The sequence below is a fragment of the Vulpes vulpes genome, chromosome 16 (genome assembly GCF_048418805.1).
Source record: "Vulpes vulpes isolate BD-2025 chromosome 16, VulVul3, whole genome shotgun sequence".
NCBI classification, from domain to species: Eukaryota; Metazoa; Chordata; class Mammalia; order Carnivora; family Canidae; genus Vulpes; species Vulpes vulpes.
In genome coordinates this window covers 9,230,199-9,255,341 of record NC_132795.1, presented here as the reverse complement: position 1 = coordinate 9,255,341, position 25,143 = coordinate 9,230,199, and the positions used below count along the sequence as shown (strand labels likewise).

The 25,143-nt window shown below is 35.7% G+C and overlaps 1 protein-coding gene across 1 annotated transcript in view; it reads left to right on the top strand.

Moving 5' to 3' along the window:
* Window positions 1-25,143, top strand: part of VWC2L (von Willebrand factor C domain containing 2 like) — a 155,054-nt gene that overhangs the window by 32,253 nt on the left and 97,658 nt on the right. The window lies entirely within an intron of this gene.

Genomic DNA, 25,143 nt, shown 5'->3' with positions numbered 1-25,143 from the left:
ACACACACACACACGAAAGAGATGTATTAGTAAAGTGAAATTATGGCACTAGTATATGATGCTAAGACATTAATGAAATGTAATAAAGAGTTCATAGACCCGGGATCCCTGGGTGGCTCAGCGGTTTAGCGCCTGCCTTTGGCCCCGGGGTGAGATCCTGTAGACCTGGGATCGAGTCCCATGTCAGGCTCCCCGCATGGAGCCTGCTTCTCCCTCTGCCTGTGTCTCTGCCTCTCTGTGTGTGTCTTTCATGAACGAATAAATAAATAAAATATTTTTTAAAAGAGTTCATAGACCTAGCAACACTTGGAAATTTGGTATATGACAGATGAATTAGCATTTTGAATCAATGGGGAAAAGGTAATTTGTAAAAGAAATGATGTTGGAACAACTGGATACTTGTCTGAAAGAAGTAATTTTAAATTTCTACCTTATAACTCTGGTAATTTTTCAATTCAACAAAGATTTAAATATAAACCTTTTTTCCAAAACAGTACAAGAAGAGAACCTGGACCATTTGATTTGTAATCTTGAAGTGGCTATTTTTTAAAAGCAAACAAAAATCTCCATGCAGCAAAACAAAAACAAAACACCGCTGCAAAAAAAATAAAAATATCTTAATTATAGATTATACTCTTATATCCCAAAGGGTTAATCTCACTTATATATAAAGATCTCTTTGAAATTCGTAGGGGGGGATCCCTGGGTGGCGCAGCAGTTTAGCGCCTGCCTTTGGCCCAGGGCGCGATCCTGGAGACCCGGGATCGAATCCCACGTCGGGCTCCCGGTGCATGGAGCCTGCTTCTCCCTCTGCCTGTGTCTCTGCCTCTCTCTCTCTCTCTGTGTGACTATCATAAATAAATAAAAATAAAAAAAAAGAAAAGAAATTCGTAGGGGAAGAAAGACCTACAATTCTACTTTAAAAATGGGCAAAGAATTTCAGAAGTCATTCCACAAAAAACAAAATAAAAAGTTTCCAAAACATGTGATAAATTGCTCAAACCAATTTTAGAAAAAAGTCCAAATGAAAATTTGATAGTTTTTCTTTTTAACTTACATATTGGCACAAATCCTAAAATTTAAGAACCCACTTTATTGTTGGTACTATGAAAAAACAGGCAAGCTCTCCTATTTTGGTGGATGTATGAAGTGGCACAAATCCTATAGAAGGAAGCTTGACAATATGTATCAAAATTATAGTATATGTATCTTTTACTCAGCAATTCTATTTACAGATGCTTGAAATGCCAAGTGAGGAAGCAGTGTTATTCATTTCCTGTGTTGTATTTCAAGTTTTAAGATAATAAAAAATGATTAGAATATTTGTAGAAATAACTATAGATTTAAATTTTCTTTTTAACATGTTATTACTTGACAATTTAAAAAAAGCTAATTTCCTCCTGTAAATACTCATTGAGGCATTTGTATTGAATTACAATTTAATTAGCTTCCATTTACCTTTCATCTATTTTTTTCATAACATGCAATGCATTTTTAAACTTAGTTTCACTGGTTCAGAATTGTAAAAGTAAATCTATTTAGTATCAACAGACTATAGACTATTTTTAATGTAAAAAACACTAACATAAATATTAATCTTTGGAGGATATCTATACATACAGTTTAAAAAATCACAAAACCTTACTAAGAATTATTCAAAAAAACACTAGATAAGGAAATAAACCAAATTTCTAAATGTGAAAACTCAAATTTGTTAGGTTGCCATTTCTCTAATGATAAATTAAACGAAAATCTTATCAAATTTCTTATATGATGTAATTTTTTTTTGTAAGTTGACAAAACTTGGAAAATTTAAGTACAAAAAAATAATGTACTTGATAAGATTGGGCAATTCAGCCAACCAGATATATTAAACCAATGTATAAAGATAAAATAATTTTAGACAGTATAAAAATAGAAAAAAATAAACAGATAAATAGATTAGAAAATTATAAATTAGCCCACAATTTAGTATACAGTTAAGGTGACATCCAAGTATCTGGAGAAAGAATATATTATTCCAAAAATAGTTTTAAAGGTTAATCATTTTTAAGTGAAATTATATTCCTGGCTTACCCATTATAGAAAAGTAAGTTTCAGTTGGATTAAAGATCTAAATGCTGGGATTCTCTGGGTGGCTCAGCCGTTTAGCACCTGCTTTTGGCCCAGGGTGTGATCCTGGAGACCCAGGATCGAGTCCCACATCAGGCTCCCTGCATGGAGCCTGCTTCTGCCTCTGCCTGTGTCTCTGCTTCTCTCTCTCTTTCTCTCTGTCTCTCTCATGAATAAATAAATAAAATCTTTTTTAAAAAATCTAAATGCTAAAAAAAATGATACCATAAAGGAATTTTTATAATAATGTAAACATTAACTTATTATCAGGATAAGGATGATCTTCCTAAACATAAAACTCCAAAAATATCTATAACAGGAATGACTTAAATGCAAATTAGATCACATAATTTAATCCATAAATTTCTTCATAAACTAAAAGAAGATAATATCCAGTTTGAGGAAGGTAAAATGCAACAGACATTCCCGGGCCTTACTAGTGAGAGTGTAAACTGATATATCCTCCCTGAAGGGAAATGAAAGTGTTCAGGACTTTGATCCATCAGTGTCACATCTAGAAGGCGTCAAAAATAATCAGATAAGCATATAAAGATGTGTATATAGAGCTATTATTTAGTCATTAATAAAAGCAAAATTTGGAAAACCTGAAACCTAAAATTCAACAATAAATAGGGTTTAAAAAACCGTAATATAGGGCAGCCTGGTGGCTCAGCAGTTTAGTGCCCTCTTCGGCCCAGGGCCTGATCCTGGAGACCCGGGATCGAGTCCCACGTCAGGCTCCCTGCATGGAGCCTGCTTCTCCCTCTGCCTGTGTCTCTGCCTTTCTCTCTCTCTCTCTGTGTCTCTCATGAATAAATAAAAATAAAATCTTAAAAAAAAAACATAGTATATCTACATAGACTGATTACTAAGAAAATATTACAAATAATATCATAAAAAAATAAGGACATTTCCCACACACACAAAAACATATGTTCAGAGTATATTATTGAATTAAACCATGCAGAAGTCAATGCAAATATGATCCCATTTTTGTTAAAAAGAAAATATACATACAGAAAAAAACAGGAGGAAATACTTCAAAGCGTTAATGGTACTTAACTCCATGGAGTAGGATAATAGAGGATTTCTACTTTCTTCCCTTTGCTGACCTATATTTTTTTTACATCTCCTACAACAAACATGTATTATCTCTGTGATTTACAATTACTGTTTAACACAGAAAATAGACAAATTCTTTAAAAAGATCATGTACAATCCTTTCTAGTTTTATAATTTATTAATAATCGATGATGTATAACTTATTAGAAATGGCATTATGATTCCTTGTTGTAAATTTGTACTCCATAAATTAATTAAATGATTAATTTAAAAAAATGATTCTACCATTTGACCTTCAACTCCTGCAACTATGACATTCTTCATAAAGCATTTGGAAAACCGTCACCCACTTTATGCATCTATGAGGGGCAATTGCTAAAATATTCACTTAAGTATTAGGGCAATTGCTTAAATATACCATTTACATTTTCATGACGCTATTTCCTAAGATCAGCCTTTTAAGTCTGAAAGTTGGATGCAAGTCTTTCACCTTCATTTGATATTTTCTCACTTCCCCTTAGATAGACAATTAGTAACAAGGGAAACATACATAAAACAAACACCCAGAAGGTGAAAAATTTTCTGGCCATTGCACATATTCATTTGCTACAGAGTCCCTGAAATAGTTCATGATGAAAGCACAACCCATGAAAGACAGTTTTAAAGTCTGCATTTCATTGACTCTATAACTGAAGGTCAGAATTATCATATTGGTATAAAGTAGATGTCAAAACATAGTAATTATAAATAGCTATTTTAATGAGCCACAAACAATAATTTCCCATTGCTTTCATAAAGATTCCTCTGAAATATGAAGGAAAATATTTATATTTACGTTGTCTTAAACCAACAGGATTCCCTCTTAATTCATCAGCAAATTAAATCTCAAAAGCATTATTTTATAATGTTGACACAATGAAAATTAATGCCACATTTATTTCCTGCTAATCACGTCTCTTCTTTAATCATCAGGGATACCCAGCCCCTCAGAAAATGAAGGAAGGCCAACTCATTCAGAAGCATGAGCTTTTTCTCTGTGTTTTCTCCTCATCATATAGGAAATGCTTAGGGACTATTTTTTTCCCTTACATAAGCATTTAGAATGTTGAGTCTGGTCATCCCACAAAGCACACACTTGCTTAGGGAGTCGCATGCACATCTTCGAGTGCCATGGGTACTGTGCAGCACACCACCCCCATGGGGTACCTGAGATACTGGAGGAAGGGTGATGAACATGCACGCACACACTGAATATCTTGTTCCTAAACATTCATATCACCTCAAAGATAATATGGCTCAAATCTAGTAGTTTCACAGAGTGTTGAATATATCTTCCAGAACTGACTGTGCATTTCTATTCTTAACCCCACTTTCTCTCTTATTCTTGAGCCTCTCTTCAATTATGTTTCCATAGACTATTACTGACTTCTAGGATTGTATATAATAATCTCTAATTAAGATGCCTCTATGAACTAGGGATGACAGTAAAAGGGCAATTGGGATCACTGACAGGTTCCATGGGAGTTGGATTTGATTCTAGGAGTAATTAAGTAGGTGTAGGTTCTGGTGGTGAAGCCAAGGCATTTAGTCATGCCAAGATTCATGAACTCCCAGAAATAATCTTACCTCCCTAAGGAAGGTTTAAGTCATTAGCCATGGGAGAGCTTCACAGAGGGTACAATAGAACTGCTCATCTCAGGTTTGTTGAACCCCTAGTCCACAATGACCCTTGAACTCTACCTCCTAAGGCTCATATATCCACGTAGTTCTGAGAGGCATCCAGAGACTAATAGGCGACTGCCGACCATGAAGGCACAAATTAAGGTACAGCATCTGGCTTCCTCCAAACCTCCTCTCTGATGCAGATACATTGCGAAGTAGTACTTCTTCCTCTCATGTCAGCACTGGCATGTAGAAGCTCAGGCTTTTCAGAGAAGCCCAGAGCAAGCTGTGTCCCACCGCCTTCCCCCCTCACTAAATAGCGTCAATGTTGCACAGTCAGATAAAAATAAAACAAAGGTGCAATGTAAATAGTATCCCTTGACCTTTGTTTGTACTTGAATGTCTTCAGAAGCACTTGGGCAGGATAAAGGTGGAGGGCCTCTGGGAAGATAGGACTCTCTTTCCCATAAGTTTCAGAGGACTGGAGCAAGAAGAGTCGCTAACAGACTTAACGCCTGAGCTATGGATTCCAGATTTCCTTTCTTACGGAAGGAAATCTCTTGGGCCTTCCACATCTCATGTCATTAGTGAAGAAGAGACCAAAACTCTGGGTTACCCCCAGACTCTGCTCTGCATCTGGTTCTGGGAGCTACACCGTAACACCCAATCCATCCCTTCCCATTCCTGTTCCCTGCTTTTTCATTCTCCATCTACATAGTATATATCTTACTTTTTGAGTTGCTTGTCCCCACCTCCTCACACGAGTATAACCTCCACACAGGCAATGGTTTTGTTTTGTTTGCTGTTGTATCCCCCACTACCTACAACATGTAGTAGGTATGCATCTATGGTTTTGAACGACTGAGTAAACCCCCAAAATGTGCCTTGGGAAAAATTAAAATTAGACATTTTATTATTTGAGTTAATTTAAATGCAGCTACTTCTGAAAAGTATTAGTCTTCCATTTCATAAGAATTTTCCTATGAAGAGTCTAGGATGTGTTGCATGACGGGAAGGAAGATGTTTATCAGAAGTTTTCTTTCCTACGTTCTAACTTTGCTTTAGTTTACCACTAATATTAGTGGTACATATATCAGCAAGAAGCACATTGAAGTGATCTAGTAGGGACAGGCTGATTTCCAGGGGAAACCATGTCCAGCTTGCTATTTTACTGCTTTATCATCTTGCCAGGGCCACCCAAAGCTTCTCTGTCTTAAGAACTGGCCATATGTAACAAATGGGTCACTTTAGTGCAAAATTAATAAAACACTTTAGTCAATATTATCCTTAATGATATGTTTTATCTAACAATAGGGATTGGACTTTTTAATGATTAAAGAAGCTATGAGCGTTGACCGAATATGTGATTTGTCAGTCTTTGGTAAAAACTACTGCGCTTAATGTGAAGACAGGAAACAAATTCAGAAAATGTGACTTGATCCGGGGGCAGAGGGAGAAAACCTGATTGCAGGGGATCATATTTAACTCTAGAAATCAGACTGTGCAACTGGAAACGAAATCAAAGAAGGGTTTACAGAGGAACAAAGGCAACTTGCTAACTAATGTCTTTTCCAGCATATAGCGACCAGGACACTTGCAAGGATCGCCGTGGCTGAGGCAGGAAGCCCTTGCAGTAAGACCTCTGATATTTAAATGTAGCTCTGAGCTGCTTCAAATCAATCTATCAGAAATGTTAAACCTCTTTTGAAACATATTTATGGTTGGATGCCCCTCAATTGAGAAAAGGGAAATGGGAAGTTCCTGCATGCATACTTATTTTGCTTACATGAGCTTCATTTGTATAAGGTGATGGCACAGAGCAGCCATAAACGCTGCTGCTTGTCAGGGTAGATAACCAGCCAACCCTGAGTCCTCCCTTCCTTTCACCCGTCACTTTTATGTGTGCTGCAGAAAGGTCCATAAAGCAACACACCCATCTTCTGGAAGGCTAAGCTCAGTTAGTTTCCAACATCATTAAATAACGAAATGGTTGGCAGTGTCGTATCCAAATCTTGAAAGCCTGCCTCACTCCCAACTTTCTGTGTTAAGATTTAAAATAGGAGCAAGCTGTAGGCAATAGGGACTGGGGTCATGTGATTAAGGTGTGGCGTTCTTGGTGTGGGCCTGCTTTTGACCCATCTGCTTTGACTTGATGGTTTCTTTAAGAGTGGGGACAGATGACAATGAAAAGCAACACAGTAGGAAAGCTGCAGTAGAGGAGAGCATGCAAGCCTTTCGAGCCAGAATTCCTGCAGGTTGAGGGTAAAAAACCACAACAACAAACTTAATTGGTTTCTGTTTTAGCTCCCAATAAATGCAATAGTGAGGTCCCGGAGCTTAGCGAAGCAATCAGCCCCCCATGCAATGTCATCTGAAATGTACCCCCCTTCCAGCCTGCCAAAGCCCGTATCCACATACACACACATTCCTAAACACTTTGATGCTCATGATTTCTTTCATTTCTAAAACTGATGTCACTAAAAATTTGAGCAAAATAGCTGGGAGAAACACCAGGTATTAATGACACCAATTAAGTTACATGTGTTTTCTTAGGCTTATCAGGCAACTAAGTCACCAAACACTGGCCTAATGAGTTTAAATGTGGGGAAGAGGAAAGCTGGGATAGCCAGGAGGCAGTGGGAAGATCCTAGACCAGAGAGAGAAGGCCTCGGACAGGTACCTGATGGATAAGTGAGGGAACAATGAGTCCCAGAAGAGTGAAGTAGAAGGAGATGTCTGCTGATGGCACATGCTGAAGGAAATACTTGTCTTTTTCATATATTCTCTCAATAAGTGGTCTAATAATGATAATTAATCTACCAAGAGTAATGCTAGCGTTTATTAAATCTTCATACATTCTAGGTGACTTGCAGATATTAACACATTTCATCTTTACAATAATCCCATAAAGAGGTAACAATAATAATTGCTTATTTTCAAAGGAGCAAACTGAGACTAAATAAATTAGCCTCAGACAACAGCTGGGATTTGAACCCTGTTCCATTAAACTTCAAAGCCGGTAGTGTTTAGGCAATAGTTTTCAAAGTAGCCACCCGCCTCCATCCCGCCCCCACCCTGGGCCAGCAACATTACCATTATCTGGGAACTAGTTAGAAATGCAATTTTCTGAACCCACCCCAAAACTACAGAATTAGGAATTCTGGGAGTAGGACCTGGTATTCTGTATCTAAATCAGCCTTCCAGGTAATCCTGAACCTCAAAGCCTGAGACCCATATATATCTTCCCAGGTGTCTGTTAGAGAGTCTGTTCTCTTTCAAAAGAAGGATGGGTGGGAGGAAGGTAAAAGCTGAAATAATCACCAGCCATGTCATCTGAGATAATGTTATACCAGGACAAGAAATACAACAAGGCTTAAAGGGAAGGGTCAGACCACAAAATACCCTGTGGTTAAAGTGCAGCCACTTACAGGTTCGCAAGGATCTAGGAATGGTAAATCCCAATATGGACAAACACAGGTCCCCCAGGGATTAGAAATGATATATGTGGGAGATACCATAGAGGTGATGGAGGTGATTCTCAGGTCAAGATTGAGCAGACCTAAAGGTTGTAATAACAAAAGTTAAATTCAAAAGGTTTTCAAAGGCAGCAGCAATCACTAGAGAAGGCAAAATAAGGAAAGGAACAATATGGACATAATATATGGATAATTCATTCTTCATCCATCATGTTTGTCTTTACTCATGTGTATGAAATGATTGTTTCAAGTGAATTATTCTTTCCATAGTTATATGGTGACTTTTAACATTTTACAAGCCATAATTATATTTGAGACTATTTTAATCTTTCTAAACAGCTGTACTGAGGTCTGACATGAAATGAACTCTACACTTTTAAAGTATATAGTTCACCATTTTGACGTATGCATACCTGTGAAGCCATCACTGTAGTCGAGAAAGGATCCATGTCTGTCACTCCCAAAACTTTCCTTGTGTCCCTCTGTACTTCTTCCTGGCTCTTCTCTGCCACACCCCAAACCAGGCAATCTCTGTTCTGCTTTCAGTAATGACTGAAATTAATACACAAATTTGCATTTCTTAGAACCTTATATAAATGGAATAACTCAGTATGTACCTTCTTTTGCTTGAATTCTTTCATTCGGCATGATTATTCTGAATTCATCCATATTGTAGTATTTATCAATAGTTTACTCTTTTTTTTATTATTGAAAAGTACTCCATGGGATAGTTATGCCACAGTTTTATCTATCCATTCACTTCTTGATGAACTGGATTGTTTCCAGTGTTTGACTATTACAAATAAAACTATAAACATCCCTAACCAAGTTTTTTTATGGATATAGACTTAATTTTCTATTGCTAAAATATCTATATGTAGAATGTTGGATGCGTAGGTAGGTGCATATTTCACTTTTGTTTTTTAATGCCAAACTTTCAGGGTGGCTGTATTATTTTTCAAATTCCCATCAAAAATGTATATCAGAGTGTCAGTTACTCAACATCCTAACCAGTTCTTGGGATCATCAATCCTGTTTAATTTTAGCTACTCTAATAGAAGTGTATTATTATTTCATTATGGTGCTAAATTGCATTTTCCTAATAACTATCAACCTAATGTTGAACGTCTTTTCATATGCTAATTTCCATTTGTATATATTTTTAGGGGGATATTTGGTTAAATCACTTGCCCATTTTTTTTTAATTAGGTTGTTTTGTATTATTAAGTTTGGAGAGTTTTGTGTATATTCTAGAGACAAGTCCTTTATTGGACGTAGGCTTTGCAAATATTTCTCCCAGTCTGTGCTGTATCTTTTCATCCCCTCAACAGTGTCATTTGAAAAGAGCAAGTTTTTAATTATAATGAAGTCCAATTTACCAATGTATTCTTTCATGAAGTGTGCTTTTGGTGTTTTACCTAACAAATCTTTGCCAAATGCAAAGTCAAAAACATTTTTCCTATGTTTTCTTCAAGAAATGTTTTACTTTTAGATTTTTACATTTAGGTCTGTGATTCATTTTGTGTATATGATGCAAGGAATTGATTGCAGTTTTGTTTTAATATGTATATCTAGTTGTTTTATTTTTTATCTGTTGTGGGAGTGCGGAGGGAGAGGAAAAGAGGATCTTCAGCAGGCTCTGTGCAGATCTCCATTTCACGAACCTGAGACTATGACCAGAGGCGAAATCAAGAGTCAGATACTTAACTGCCTGAGCCATGCAGGTGCCCTTGTATCCACTTGTTCTAGCACCATTTATTGAAAAGACTTTTCTTTCTCCACTGGATTGTATTCATAACTTTGCTGAAAATCAGCTGTCCAAATATGCCTAAATACATTTTCATGATTTTCTCAACTCTCCATTTTGTTCCACTGAAGTTATTTTGGCTATTCTAAGTCTTTTGTATTTCCAACTAAATTTCAGAATCAATATATCAGTTTCTACCCCCAAAAAAGTCTATTTTGATTGGCATTGCATTGACTGTATACATTAATTTGAAGATAACTGACATCTTAACAATATTATCTTTCAGTTCATTAACATGGTATGTCTCTCTGCTTATTTAGTTCTTAATTAATCTCTCTCGGCACTGTTTTGTGGATTTTAGTGCACAGGCTTTCCACATCTTTGGTCAGTTTTATTCCAAAGCATTTTATTTTCTTTTTAAAATTATTATTGTAGTTAGTATGAATTTTTAAAGTTGTTACTTGGTGCTACCATATAGAAATAAAATTATATTTGTACATTGTTCTTAGATCCTGAAACATCCCTAAACTCAATTACCATATCTTGCTGCCTTTCTTTTTTTTTTTTTTTGGACAGTCCACTGGACTTTCTTTTTCTTTTTTTTTTTTTTTTTTTGGACTTTCTATATAGATATTTATTCTTACATGTAAATATACTTCTATTTCTTCTTTACCAATCTGGATGTTTGTCAATTCTTTTTCTTATTACATTTTCTAGAACATCTCATATAATGTTGAATAGAAGTACTGAAACCATACAGTCTTGTGCTATTTGAATGTGAAAGGGAAATAATTTGGTCCTTCCCAATTGCATATGATTTTACCTGTAAGTTTTTCATAAATGCCCATATCAGGCTGAGAATGTCATCTTTTACTCCTACTTTGCCAAGAGATTTTATCTTTTGGGTTTTGTTAAGGGCTTTTTCAATATCTATTAAGATGATCATTTAATTTTTTTATAGTTTTTAGTATAGTGAACTACACTGATTTTCAAATATTAAGACAGCCATGCATTCCTAAGATTTGGTCATGCTTTCATATATAGTGGAATTTGATTTGCTAAAATATTTTTTTCATTTTTTTTTAAATTTTTATTTATTTATGATAGTCACAGAGAGAGAGAGAGAGAGAGAGAGAGAGGCAGAGACATAGGCAGAGGGAGAAGCAGGCTCCATGCACCGGGAGCCCGACGTGGGATTCGATCCTGGGTCTCCAGGATCGCACCCTGGGCCAAAGGCAGGGGCTAAACCGCTCCGCCGCCCAGGGATCCCACTAAAATTTTTTTTTTTTTAAATATATAAGTTTATGAGATATGTTGGTATGCAGGATTTTTATCCCTTCCTTCCTTTCCTCCTTCCTCTCCTTCCTCTCTTCTTTCTTTCTTTCTTTCTTTCTTTCTTTCTTTCTTTCTTTCTTTCTTTCTCTCTCAGGTTTGGGTATTAAGGTATTGGTGCCCACGTAGGATAAGTAAGGGAAATATTCCCCCTTTGTCAATTTTCTGGAAGAGCCTGTGTAGAATTATTATTAACTTTCCCTTATTTGTTTGGCAGAATTAATCAATGGCTTATGAAATTATCTAAGCTGGTTATCTCTATGGCCATGTTTTTAAAACAAATTTATTTAATAGATACAGGATTATTTGGGTTATTGAACCTTGAATTAGAATTGAAAATTTATTTCTTCAAGGCATTATATTTTCTCTAAGTTGCTGAATTTCTAATCATAAAGTTGTTAATAATGCCTAACTATCTTTTTAATATCTTAAAATTCTGTAGTTATTCCATCTTGTTCCTGATATTGGTAATTTCTCCTTTCCATGGTTGTTTTTTCCTTATTAGTCTGGTGAGAGTTTTACCATTTTTATTTTCTTAGATAATGAATTTGGGGATTTATTGATCTTTGCTAATATTTTTTTTTGTTTTCTATGTCATTGATGTCTGCTATAGTCCTTAAAGTCTCCTATCTTCTACTTACTTTGGGTTTACTTGCTCTTCTTCTTATGGCTTCTCAAGGTACAAGCTGGCATAATCAATTTGAGAAATTTCTCCTTTTCTAATATAGGTGTTTTCTATAATCAGCCTACTTTCTACTTTAGCATCATCTGCCAATTTTGGTACATGTTTACATATCCACTAAATTGAAAATGGCTTCCTAATTTCCTTTTTGATTTCTTCTTTGAACCATGAGTTATGGTGGATTCCAAACCATTTGGCTAGTTTCCAAATAGTGGACATTCCCTAGTTACTATTTGTCACTGATTTCAGATTTAATTCCACAAAGATGAAAGAACACGCTTCTACCACTTGAATTTTTTATATTTATTGAGATTTGTTTTATGGCCAACAATGTACCTTATCTTGATAAATATTCCACGTGTACCTGTAAAAAACTATCTTTGAGTAGTCTATACCTGTAATTACACCAATATGATTGATATTAAGTGTTTCAGATCCTTACTGACATCCTGCCTACTGTTTTATCAGTTACTGAGAGACAATTATTGACACCTCTGATTATACTTGGATTTGTGCATTTCTTCTAGCAGTTCTATTAGCTTTATTTCATATACTTTGAAACTCTTATTATATGCATCAATATTTAGGATTCATTATGACTTCTTTATAAATTGACTTCTTTATACCTATTAAATGACATTCCTCATACCTGGTATTATTTGCTCAGTAACCTTATTTTGACATTAATACATTCAATCTGCCTTTTTTGTTGTTGTTGTTAGGGTTAGTACACTGCATCTTTTCCCATCATTCTACTTTTATCTATTTGTGTTTGTATATCTGAAGTCCTTGTCTGGTAGGCAGCATAGTGTTGGGTATGCTTTTTAATATCTGCATTCTCCCATCCAAATACTAACCAGGCCCGACCCTGCTTAGCTTCCGAGATCAGATGAGATCGGGCGCGTTCAGGGTGGTATGGCCGTGGACATATCTGCATTCTAATTGAGGTATTTAAACCATTTATATTTAACTATTGATATATGGTTATGTTTAAATCTATCATATTGATTATTTTCTAATAATCCTTTTTCTTCCATTTCCATCTTCTTCAGAATATTTTATGACTGTATTTTATTCTTTACTGGGTATTTAAACTATAATTATTTTGTTGTCTTATTGGTTTCTTTAGGCTTGTAGTATATATCTTTAATTCATCAGATTTGACATTCATGTAATATTAGCTCACTTCTGGTATGGTATAAGAATCCTAAAAATGGTACACTTGAGGGGCACCTCCGTGGCTCAGTCATGTAAGAGTCTGCCTTTGGCTCAGGTCATGATCCCAGCATCTGGGGATCAAGTCCCGAATCCAGCTCCCTGCTCAGCAGGGAGCCTGCTGCTTGCCTTGCTCCTGCTCTCTGTCAAATAAATACATAAAATCTTTTTTTAATACATAAAATCTTTAAAAAAAATGGTACACTTGAGTTTAAACCTCCTGACCTTTGTAAGACTGTGGCCATATTTTTTACTTTTACATATGTTACATACCCTACAATACTTTGTTTTTTATTTAAATTGTAAGTCATCCTTAAGTGAAATTTAAATAATACAAAATTATATATATATGTATAAAACACACACTCATCATTTTCAATGCTTTCCATTCCCTTTATGTAAATCAATATTTTCATCTAGTATAGCTTTTCTTCAATCTGAATGAATTTTTAAATTTCTTATAGGGCAAGTGTGTTGGTGATTTTTTTTCAGATTTTTCATGTCTAAAAAATATTTAATCTTTGTTTTTTAAAGATACTTTCAATGGTATATAATTTTTGCTTGATAGTTGTTTTTCTTTCAGTACTTTGAAGATATTGCTCCACTGTCTTCTCCCTTGACTTTTTTTTTCTGACAAGATATCAGTCTTCTCTTACTTTTATTCCCATAATTGCAAGACATTTTTTCCCAACTCCACTCCCAGCTGCTTTTAAGATTATTCTCCATCACTATTTTTGTGCGTTGTGATTATTATGTGACTTGATGTAGTCTTTTTAGTGTTTCTTATGCTTATGATTTATTAATCTTCTTATGCCTATAGGTTTACAGTTTCCATCAAACTTTGAAGTTTTCTAGCTCATTTTTCAAGTATCTTTTCTCTCCCCAACCTTTGAAAACCCCAATTATACATGTATAAGCTGCAGAAAATTGTCCCACGCTTGATGTTCTGTTCGTCTTTTTAAATTTTATTTTCTTTCTTTTCGCATAGTTTCTACTGTTACCTCTTAAAGCTTACTAATCTCCTGTGCAATGTCTTATTTGCCAATAACCATATCCACACTTTGTAGTTTTCATCTCTAGAGGTTCCATTTGTGTTTTGTTTTAGGTTTGGCTTTGTTTTCCTGATTTCTACTTAAAGATTTTGAATAGATGTAATGAAGTTATAACTGTCTTGATGTTCTTTTTTCTGTTTATTCTAGCATCTGTGTTAGCTTTATATCTTTTCTATTGATCACTTTATCTCCTTATATGAATCATATTTTCATGCATCTCTTCATGCCTGATAATTTTTTATTGACTGTCAGACATTGCAAATTTTACCTTGTTGGGTGCTGGACATTTGTTTTTCTATAAATATTTTTGAGCTTTGTTACAGTACAAAGTTAAGTTACTTTGATCCTTTTATCTTTGGCTTTTAAAGAGTGTTCAGCAGGACTATAACAGGGCTTAATCTAGGTTAATTATTTCCCACTAAGGCAAGAAATATAGAGTACTGTACCCAACACCCTATTAATCATAAGGTTTTCCCATCTGGCTGGTGATGACTGGTACTTTACCCAGCCCTGTTTCCTGGTGGTTCTTCCCCTAGCCTTGGGTAGTTTCCTCACATACATATGCTGATCAATACTCAGCTGAATATTTGAGGGAAATGATCTGCAGGTCTCTGTAGTTCTGTCTATGAGCATCTCTCTCCTCACTAGTACTCTATCCTGCAAACTCAGACTGCCCTGGTCTCCCCAAGACCTGAACTGTGTAGATTCAACTCTGGGAAGTTTCACAACCTAGGGGTATGACCTAGAAATTCTGAGGGTAGAAACATTGAGCAATCATAGAGCTTCCTGTATTTGGTTCCCAGCTCTCAAGGATCACTGTCCTCCCTTGCATAATATCCAGTGTCTTAAAAAAAAAAACACTATTTATATACTATTTTTGTTTTTCATTATTTCTATTGGGAGTATAAATCTTTTTTTAAAAAAATTATTTATTTATTTGACAGAGAGAGAGAGAGAGACCAAACGAGAGAGAAAGAACACAAGCAATGGGAGCAGCAGGCAGAGGGAGAGTAAGAACAGGGAGCCCGATGTGAGGTAGATCTCAGGACCCTGGGATCATGACCTGAGCCAAAGGCAGACGCTTAACTGACTGAGTCACCTTGGTGCCCCTGGGAGTGTAAATCTAGCCAGTTACTGTATCTTGGACATAACTGGAAGAACATAGTTTAATTTCATAACTCATATTTCCCAATAGAAACCTAGGCTCATTTAATCTCTGCCTTTCACAGCAATGCTGAGCAATTCATAGCTAAATAAATTAGAATAATAATATTCATTGCCCCCATAATAAGTGCCAAATGGTTTTCATTAAAGAGAGTACCTACTATGTCTTAGCCATTTTGCTAGTTTACACAAATTATTTCTACTCTTACCATATTATGAAGTTTTTACCTTTTTTTAAAAATTTTACCTTTTATATAAATGGAGGAAATTAGTTTTAGGGATGTGAAATAATGTGGCATATATACAGTAAATGATTATTTAGTTTTTATATCCAGATTTATCTAATTCAAAAACTTCATACCTTTCATAGTGCTATGGTTATTATTTACTATAAAATATAAACAGAACATTTAATAATGGATTTTCTAATTATACTTCCCAGCTAAGGACATTAAAACATTTCTAACTTACCACCTTAAAAGATTTAGCTGACTAGCAGAATTTAAAAAGAGATTTTCTGTAGATCAGCAGGGAAGGAAAATTTATATTGCAAGAATGAAAGTGATAAAATGGAAAGAATATAAAGTGGTTAATTTTATCACTCAGTTTAATGCCAAATACTGAGAATAAGAATTTGCAGAAGAGAAGGGGACCCAGAGATGCAGAAATCCAAAGGAAACTCAGAGAAGGAAATTGGTTCATTTGGCAAACCACCAAACAGCATGATTACTGACTGAATAACAGAACTTTGAGACTCTTAAGAAGCTATATTATTCTGGTGGTTTATAAACCTCCCTTCTCGAGTGTTGAAGATAAAAGTTCTTTAAAAATTAATATTACTGGGATCCCTGGGTGGCGCAGCGGTTTGGCGCCTGCCTTTGGCCCGGGTGCGATCCTGGAGACCCGGGATCGAATCCCACGTCGGGCTCCCGGTGCATGGAGCCTGCTTCTCCCTCTGCCTGTGTCTCTGCCTCTCTCTCTCTCTCTGTGACTATCATAAATAAATAAAAATAAATAATAAAATAAAAAATAAAAATAAATAAATAAATAAAAATAAAAATTAATATTACTAATTTCATCTTCATTAAAGGTATCAAATATTTTTTACTTAAAATTATTTCAAAAATTAATGTTCTTTATGTTAGAAGACACTCTCAGATCTTGGTTTAATTATTTTAAGTAAGTAAAAATTCAATTAATATTTTCAGTACAAAAAATAATCATTTTTTAAAACTTCTATGTTATTGTAACTGTTACAAAACATCAAATAATTACATTGTACTACTGAAATGATGAAAGATCCGCAAAATACAATGAAGCCAAACAAACATCCCATATGTATTGTGCAAATAACTATCAAGTAGTCAGGAATGATCAATTAGCTCTAATGCAATCCATGCAGTCAACCATAATAACGTCACATGAGAAGTGGGTATAATGTCTATGGCTATCATGGGTACAGTGTTTATGAGAATATGAAAAAAAAAATCTATACAGCATTTGAGATTTCTATATTCCCTTAGGGATAACTGAAAGTAAAGTAGCATTGAAAGGCATTAGGGAAAAAAAATTTCCAGAACTACTCTCCATTCATTACAGCTATTTAAAATTTCCTACACTGAGGCAAAATGTAAACTTTAAGACTGTTTCATTCCTATTGAAGAGAAGCCTAAGAAAGAATCTTGACTGTACAAATGAATACTCATGATAAGATTTTCTTTACAGCATGGTTGTAAAGAATAGAAATGGAACTGATTTTCCCTATGTCTCAGCATTCTTCAAGCATCCAAGGAGCTTAGAGCCAACTCTTTTAAACATGGTTTGACTTTAAAAAAAAAAAAAAAGAAAGAAAGAAAGAAAGCAAGAAAGAAAAAGGAAAAAGGAAAAAGGAAAAATGGCAACAATGATGTTACATGTGTGTCCTCAAATGAACTCTCAACATATGCAAAACATTATGGTGACAATGTGAATACAGATATGGAGCTATTACAAAATAGATATTGCTGTAAGAAGAGGGGCAGACTGCAGACTCTTTCCTGATTATTTTCTAGATAAATTATAGAGGAATAGAACTTTAAAACTGAAAGAGACCTTGAAAATCATTTGATATAAATCTTGTATTTTGCAACTGAAGAAAGCCCAAGGATGAAAGGTGGAGGTGAATTGTTCAAAATACTACAACAGAAAGAATTAGAACCCAGCTCTGCTCAGTCTGAGAGGACTGTGTTTTAAACCAAATAAGTACATATTCTGCATGTATTCTGCATCTCATAGGTATCAGTTGGTTTGTTTTCATTTAACAGGAATGCTTGTACATTTTTAGGACAAGTATTTTATAGAATTTAATTTGTTTTTATATGCTGCTGGGTGTTGAGTGCCAATCAAATGATTCTTAAGGTTACTTTTATTTCATAAGTACCTGTGCACCTACAAGTGAAAATATGTGGTTAGAATGGTAATGGAAACATTTATTAAAGACAACTAGGGGATTGGGACGCTTGGGTGGCTCAGCAATTGAGCATCTGCCTTCAGCCCAGGGCGTGATCCCGGGCTCTTGGGATCAAAGTCCCGCATTGGGCTCTCTACAGGGACCCTGCTTCTCCCTATGCCTGTGTCTCTGCCTCTCTGTGTGTGTCTCTCATGAATAAATAAATAAAATCTTAAAAAAAAAAAGACGACAACGACTAGGGGATCTGGCATGTTAATAGGTTTGGGAAACACCATGCCCCAGGGCCAACATAAGGAAGGAAGGAAGGAAGGATGGATTGATTGATTTCACCTTACTTCCTAGAAAAAGAGATCTCAGAATTTTTTACTGAAATGTTGAAAAATAGCTGATGAGAGTTTCTTTTTTAGCATCCATATCTGTCCAGTGGCATGTTTTATTATTGTCATGATGAATATATTCCATAGCACAATAAAATTAAAATATCAACTTTTTGTGCTCAGTTTAGCAAGTATTTTTGGCCCTCCTTCATTTAGTTGACACATATTTATTGAGTACCCACTGTGTGCCCGGCATTGTACCAACTGCTAGAAATAAAATGGTGACCAAGATTAGTCCATACCTTCAAAAAATTTCCAGCTTTAAGAAAAATCCAGGCAAACAAACAAGCAAAAAGCAATTAATTGCTATTTCAATACATTCAAAGAAAATTATAGCAGAAAACCTGCTAAAGAGTGCCTTAAGGGAGAAAAATAAATAAATATAACTTTAAGTCACATTGGTTATATTGGAGACAATCAGTTATAAGTAACCAATATGGGGCAATCTATTGGTCCTTATGCTTTCCCTTCTGCAGAATCTTTGAACTATTATGTCCACTAGTTTGAGCACAGCTGCAAAGATTGATTTCATGTGCTTATAACTTAATAAATGTTTAAAACCTTTTTATTGGTGTCTGGTTGTGTAGAAGATTGATAGAGCATTAGAATTAGCAGATCAAATAGATATTTGCGCTACATGCTGCTCTGTAGTCCCATGATAAGAAAGAAAAACCTGATAGAGAATATAGGAAAAATAATAAAATACAAACTAAAGGTTAGAGTTTAGGAAATTATGATATACAAATTAGAAAGTTTTTTGAAAATTTCCATGACTTTGTTTCCTTCTCTTCCCTTCCACACCACTTGAGATCCTTCAATCATCTTCCCTCTGTTTCTCTGACAGTCCTAACAACTTAAATCATCTATAATTTCATTTAAAACATCAGCAGGTAAAGAAAACTCTAATTTCAAATGATCGTATCTGTGATTTGTTCTTTTAATTGTTAAAACTTGAAAATATTGACTTCCACTGTTGTTTCAGGGACATCAACAGCAAATACCTAAAGTCTTTTAAAAGACTCTCCATAGGAAAATAAAAGTATTTGCTTATCAAAAACTAAGTAAGCAGAAATAACAGAATCTCACTTTGTAGCTCCCTATTGATTCAGCTGGTCAGCATGTTATGGACAAATTAAGATTAGGTTAGAAGTTAAGTTCAAGGTCATACATTAATGAAATATATCCTCTTGATTAAAAACTACCTATTTCCCCACAAAAATTTCAAAGGTTGTCTCGGTGATTTCTCAGTAATTTTATTGTTTGTAAAAATGTCTCAGTAATCTTCCCAGCATGAGGAAGATGGCATTATCCAGATTGGCCATGCTCTAAAATGAATTAATTCCTGGAAACCTACTGTAAGAAGATATGTTTCAACATCTAAAGCCCCTGACCCCTTAGAGATTGCAGGCTCTTTACTTTGCATCTCATGGGTATATAATTATGTGTAATTTTGAATAAAAGACTAATGTTATTTATAAGTACTCATTAGAAACTAAAATTGATAAGTATGTGAATAAATATGTTAGGGCAGGAATGGGAAAGTAGGCATTGTACTTTCATGTACTATAGGGTGAGTAGGTGAGATGAATGTAAAACTGGAAAAGGTAAAGTTGCCTGTAAAATGGACATTCATTGGGCAACTAGGTCACTTACTATATACATATCATCTCATTTAATCTTCCCAACAGTCCTTTTACAGATGACACTGAGACTCAGAAACTTAATTATCATGGATCTCATGGCAGGAAAGTTGTAAGCATCTATATTCACTAGTTCCTGTCCTAAGCCCATGGACTTTGGACATGTGCTCTATGAACAGATTTCCTAAGTATTATAGTGTCATTCATATGTTCCATTAATAAAGGTTAACATAGAACAGAAAACTGAAGCTCTACAACAAACTATAGCTTTTAATACCATAGATGTGCTCTGCACTCTACCTTTAGCTTCCATATTTTCTCTGTCTGCATTGGGTGAGGACTGGTTGCAAATGACCAAAAGACCCAGTTCCAGTTGACATAAGCTAAAGAGATTTACCCAACTGAAAAATCCAAGGGCACTTCACTCTAAATGAATCAGGGGACTCAGACAATCTGAAGATTTGATTTTTTTTTTTTTTTTGGTCATTTCTCTGTTCTCCATTTCTCTTGTTGGTTGCATTTTGAGGCCCTTTGTGGTGATAACATGGCTGCCGGCAGGTTCAGGCTTACTTCCTTGTATGTGTATATCTAGTGGAGGAAAAGGGAATGGATAGATCTTTTACATAATATTTAATGTGTCTCACATTGACCTGAATTGAAAATAAAAAGATTCCTGCACAATAAATTATGATGCTCAATTGGCCAGGCTGAAACTACATTCCCATTTCTAAATTTGACAGTGGAAACACCACCACTAGAGCCACATGGTAGTGAGTGTGGGTATTTTCCCAAGAAAAATAGGAGGGCTATACTCAGAGAAAGAAAAAAAAAAAGTAGTATTTCCTAAATGTCAGAAAACATGACATTTCCACTATAGTTCAGAATTAGGAAGAAAACAGAAATATTTGCTATAAAAAAGTCTGTGGGTACATGCTCCAGAACTATTGGTGTTTGCCAATAACACAGACAAATACATTATGGATAATTCAAGAACAAGCAAACTTTATATAAAATATAACGTAGTCATGTTACTACATGCTCAACTCATACCTAATGGGAACCACCTTTGGATACAAGGAATTCTGATGCAGAGCATCACCCAAAAAACAGGCATCAAATTGAAGAGACCTAGAATACAAGTCTTTCCTTTAACAGACTAGCATCCCACGTCACCATCGTGGTAATAATGTCGTCAAAATAGATGTTCAGAACATCTATTAGATTTCATGAGAAATCTTGCATTTTTAATGTCATCACCTTGTTGAACATTCATATAGAAATATACACAGAGATACACCTAGTTTATGAAAAGCTTTGGATGTCTTGAGATTGGGTGGGATAGCATGGAGTTTTATAATTTTGGTGCCTTAAAAATTAGCCCACTTTTGTTTTTCCTGTTTTTCCATGTTGGGAAACATGGTCAAGGTCAGGAGATAATCTGTATCTACGGGACATGAGCAAAGATAAAGAATCATTTTGGTCGCATTAGCATATGTCTAGGTGAGCTAATCAATGACAAACATCTTCCCTGACACTATATAGGAAAAGAGCTTAATCATCACAGACACCTCTGGAAAATGTCATGACAGTCTGAAGATTTTATCCACGAGAGACAGGATAGTCCATGAGTTTCAGATGAACATAATCTGTATCAGTATAACCCAATTTCCAATAATATTTTTATCTTATTGTCATCCGCATTGCAACACTGAAAGAAAAATTGAAAGAAGAAAATATTTTACTGTCTACATAGAAAGCAGATCATTTTCTTCACTTTGTAAGAAAAGAGGCTCTTTCACACATAGAAACTTACTGACCAGCTAGCCTACAAGAAGGGAGGCAGTATGGCATGCTAGGAAGTGATGAGGATGTACCATATGAGGACTGTAGTTCAATTCCATTCGCAGCATGACCTTGAGCAAAGCACTTCATCTCTGTAGAGCTCCATTGTCTCACTTGCAAAATGAAGCCAATAAGACCTGCCCTGCCTGCTTCCTGAGTCTGCTGACATTTAAATGTGTATGTAAAGTATTTTGCCAAATATGACCTATAGGAAGACAAAAATGCATACTTGTAAAAAAATATATTACAACATTTGAAAGGAAAAATGCTTCCCATTATTGTGTAAGCAAACCATTCATTTTGTTCCCTGATCTTTCTTTTTCAAAACCATCAAGACCATTGTGTAATATAGTGAAGTGGTTTTGGACGGAGCTTGTGGCAATAGAGAGACCAACTCTCCAATGCTACTTTGTGAGACTCCGACCCAGCTTTTCAACCTTTCAATACCTTAGACTCCCCATATATATTGGGGAAAAATTATGTGGATAAAATGAGATAATGTAGGTAAAATGCTTTGCATAGCATCTGGCACATAATAAATGCCAGCAATTTATTGTGTCTATTCTCAGAAAGGTTTGTGATTCTATTTTCCTTAGGCTTGCTTCTCCTGGCTTCCCTTCCTACTCAGGTCTCTACGATTGCCAAAATAGCTCAACGTAGTGCCAAGCAGGACAGATAGCTTTGGCTCATTGTGGAAACTAAAGAAATACAGGGATAAATGGAATTTGGTTTGGGAAGAGCATTCTCTCTAGCACACGGTGGTCTCCCCAAGGCCCTTGAGTTGATGCAAATTGCTTGTAACTATATATCAAGCTACCTATCTGGTCTCCAGAGACGCCTTTTTGAACACTTTACATTGTGTGTGTAAAAGTCCTCCTCTGGCTATTGGACCCAGACAGCTTCCCAAACAAATTCTTTGTTATACATCAATGAGACATCACAAAGAAGGTGTCTATTGAGAAGTTATAGAATTATAGCCTAAATGGCTGTACACCATCGGACCAGCCATGACCAATTTAAATGCCCAACGGAGTGAGGCAAGTAACATAAATAAGAGAAGTAACATAACTAAGAGAAGTAGGGCTTGTATTCTTTCGACAAGGACTCTCCTTATTAGCATATCCAAACCACAAAGAGGGCCGCCTAGGTGGCTCAGTCTGTTAAGCATCAACTGGTGACTTTGGCTTGGGTCATGGTCTCATGGGGCCTGGGATGGAACCCCCACGCTGGGCTCCAAGTCTTCTTAAAATTCTCTCCTCCCCACCAACTGGTGCCCTCTCTCCCTAAAAGAAATAAGTAAATCCTTAAAAAAAAAAAAAAGACAGTCTTCATTTCTAAAAGAAGTATACTCTTTCCATATATTTTTGAAACCTATTAATGTCTTGACTTTTATTTTTTCCACTATAGACAGAGATGTGGAAACTGGAAAATATACCCATACCATAAGAAAACCAACAACAAGCAAAGTGTAACTAGCAGTTAGCCCCAGTGTGAGGGAGAAAATAGGAAGAGACTAATGGAAGAAAGCTCATGCCATTTGAAACAGAGACACCATTCGGCTCTGGTCAGTTCTGCTATGTAAGAATGTGAAATTGGTATTAAATCTTAGCAATTTTTGAATGAAAGCCAGAAATCTGATTTTTAAGTGAATGTCCCAACTTTTAGTGTTGGCTCCAAAAAAAGTTTAAAAACATAATGCAGGCCAACAAAAGAATATCTGTAGGCCAAATATGGCTTTGCGATTGCTGACAAGTCCAAGAGCTCCTGTTGTAAAAAAGTAACTGCTCATGACTTGCCCAAGGTCACACTGATATTGGCAGAACCTGAAGTTGATCGGGGATCTCCTGATCCCCCAGCCCAGGAAAATCGGGCTGCCTTCTCACGACTAGACCAGCCACAATATTGTTGATGGTGAAATACATGAAAATAAAACATAGCTATTAAATAGATGTGTTCTTATTCTTCCTCCACTGTTTTTCCTGAAGAGATGTCCCCATTTTCTCATGTATTATCCAGAACATGAGAAAAAAAAAAAACCCTTTTCTCCTTTCTTAGTGTGATAATAATTCTCACACCCACTGAAAGCAATCTTCTGCTTGATAGCTAATGTCTTTGTAGATTTAAGAAAATACACTGCAGCCAACATGCAGAGAGGTTTGGTACAAGATGCACATATTGTATCATTTGAATCAATATTTTCAATGATATATATTCAGAACAAGTCATGCACATTCTAACTGCTAGCTTGCATAGTTTTTAATACCCAGTGTGAAACTTAGAGGCCACATATTGACATTCTGGTCAAAATGACAGTTTCCATACAGCATAGCAATTGCAAAAATACTCATTTGGTTACAGATCAGGACATCAAATTTCAAATACTAATAATAAAAAGAAATTTTTCTTGGACATAGTACAGCTAATTTGCCCAGCCTTTTGTGCTTTAATGCACCGCAGGTTTAAACTAAAGAGATTACCTGTGGTTATCTGGTAAGCTAATGCCACCCAACCCAAGAGCTATATGACAGCAGGTGCTGAATAGCAAATTATTAGGTAGTGGGGAAACAGTGATTAAAACCTGCAGCTGGCCTCGTTACATCCATAATTATATTTATTCAGCACATTTGGAAAAGAAACCACATTTCCCCCTGCCTTTCTCGTAAGCATGCTCTTTCTCTTTTTCCTTTTGAGCTATTGAATATTTTTGTATTTCATCTACTTATTAATAGTGTGGAAACTCAGTAAGAAAAGCTGAACTTCAAACATTTATTTTGTCATTTGGATACATAGCTTGAACCAAGTTGTTCTCTCCCCATCCAAGGGCATTGATTAACTTCCCTTAAGAGTATAACCCCTCTTTAAAAACCTATACTCACGGAGACTTGCTCTTATGCTGTGATAAAATCGAAAGTTCTGAAGACAGGAAGGGGGGGGGGTTTGCCCATGTTAATTTCTCGTCCATCTGCTAAAGCTCTTTGACACCTCCAGCTAATATCATCTCTTCAGGAGAATTAAAGCATCAAAGATACATATGTCAGGGGCAAAAAGACATCTCAGTTAATCCGAAAAAGGCATTTGTGTGAACACTCTACTCCCTAATGATACTGTGAACTAAGTCCTTACTACTCTGTAACAATGTTAGAAAATTCCCCAAGAAATGGAAGGGGCCAGGATGTTCTCTCCTTCAACCCATCACATTCCTGGAAGCTACAGCTGTGCATTCACATTGCAGGCAAGCCTTGAGAGAGATGCAGAGGTCATCCTTGGTTCAACTCTAATAGGGACTCGCTTCTCTGGCACAAATCTTTGGTAGGGGATTTGCAGCATCTCC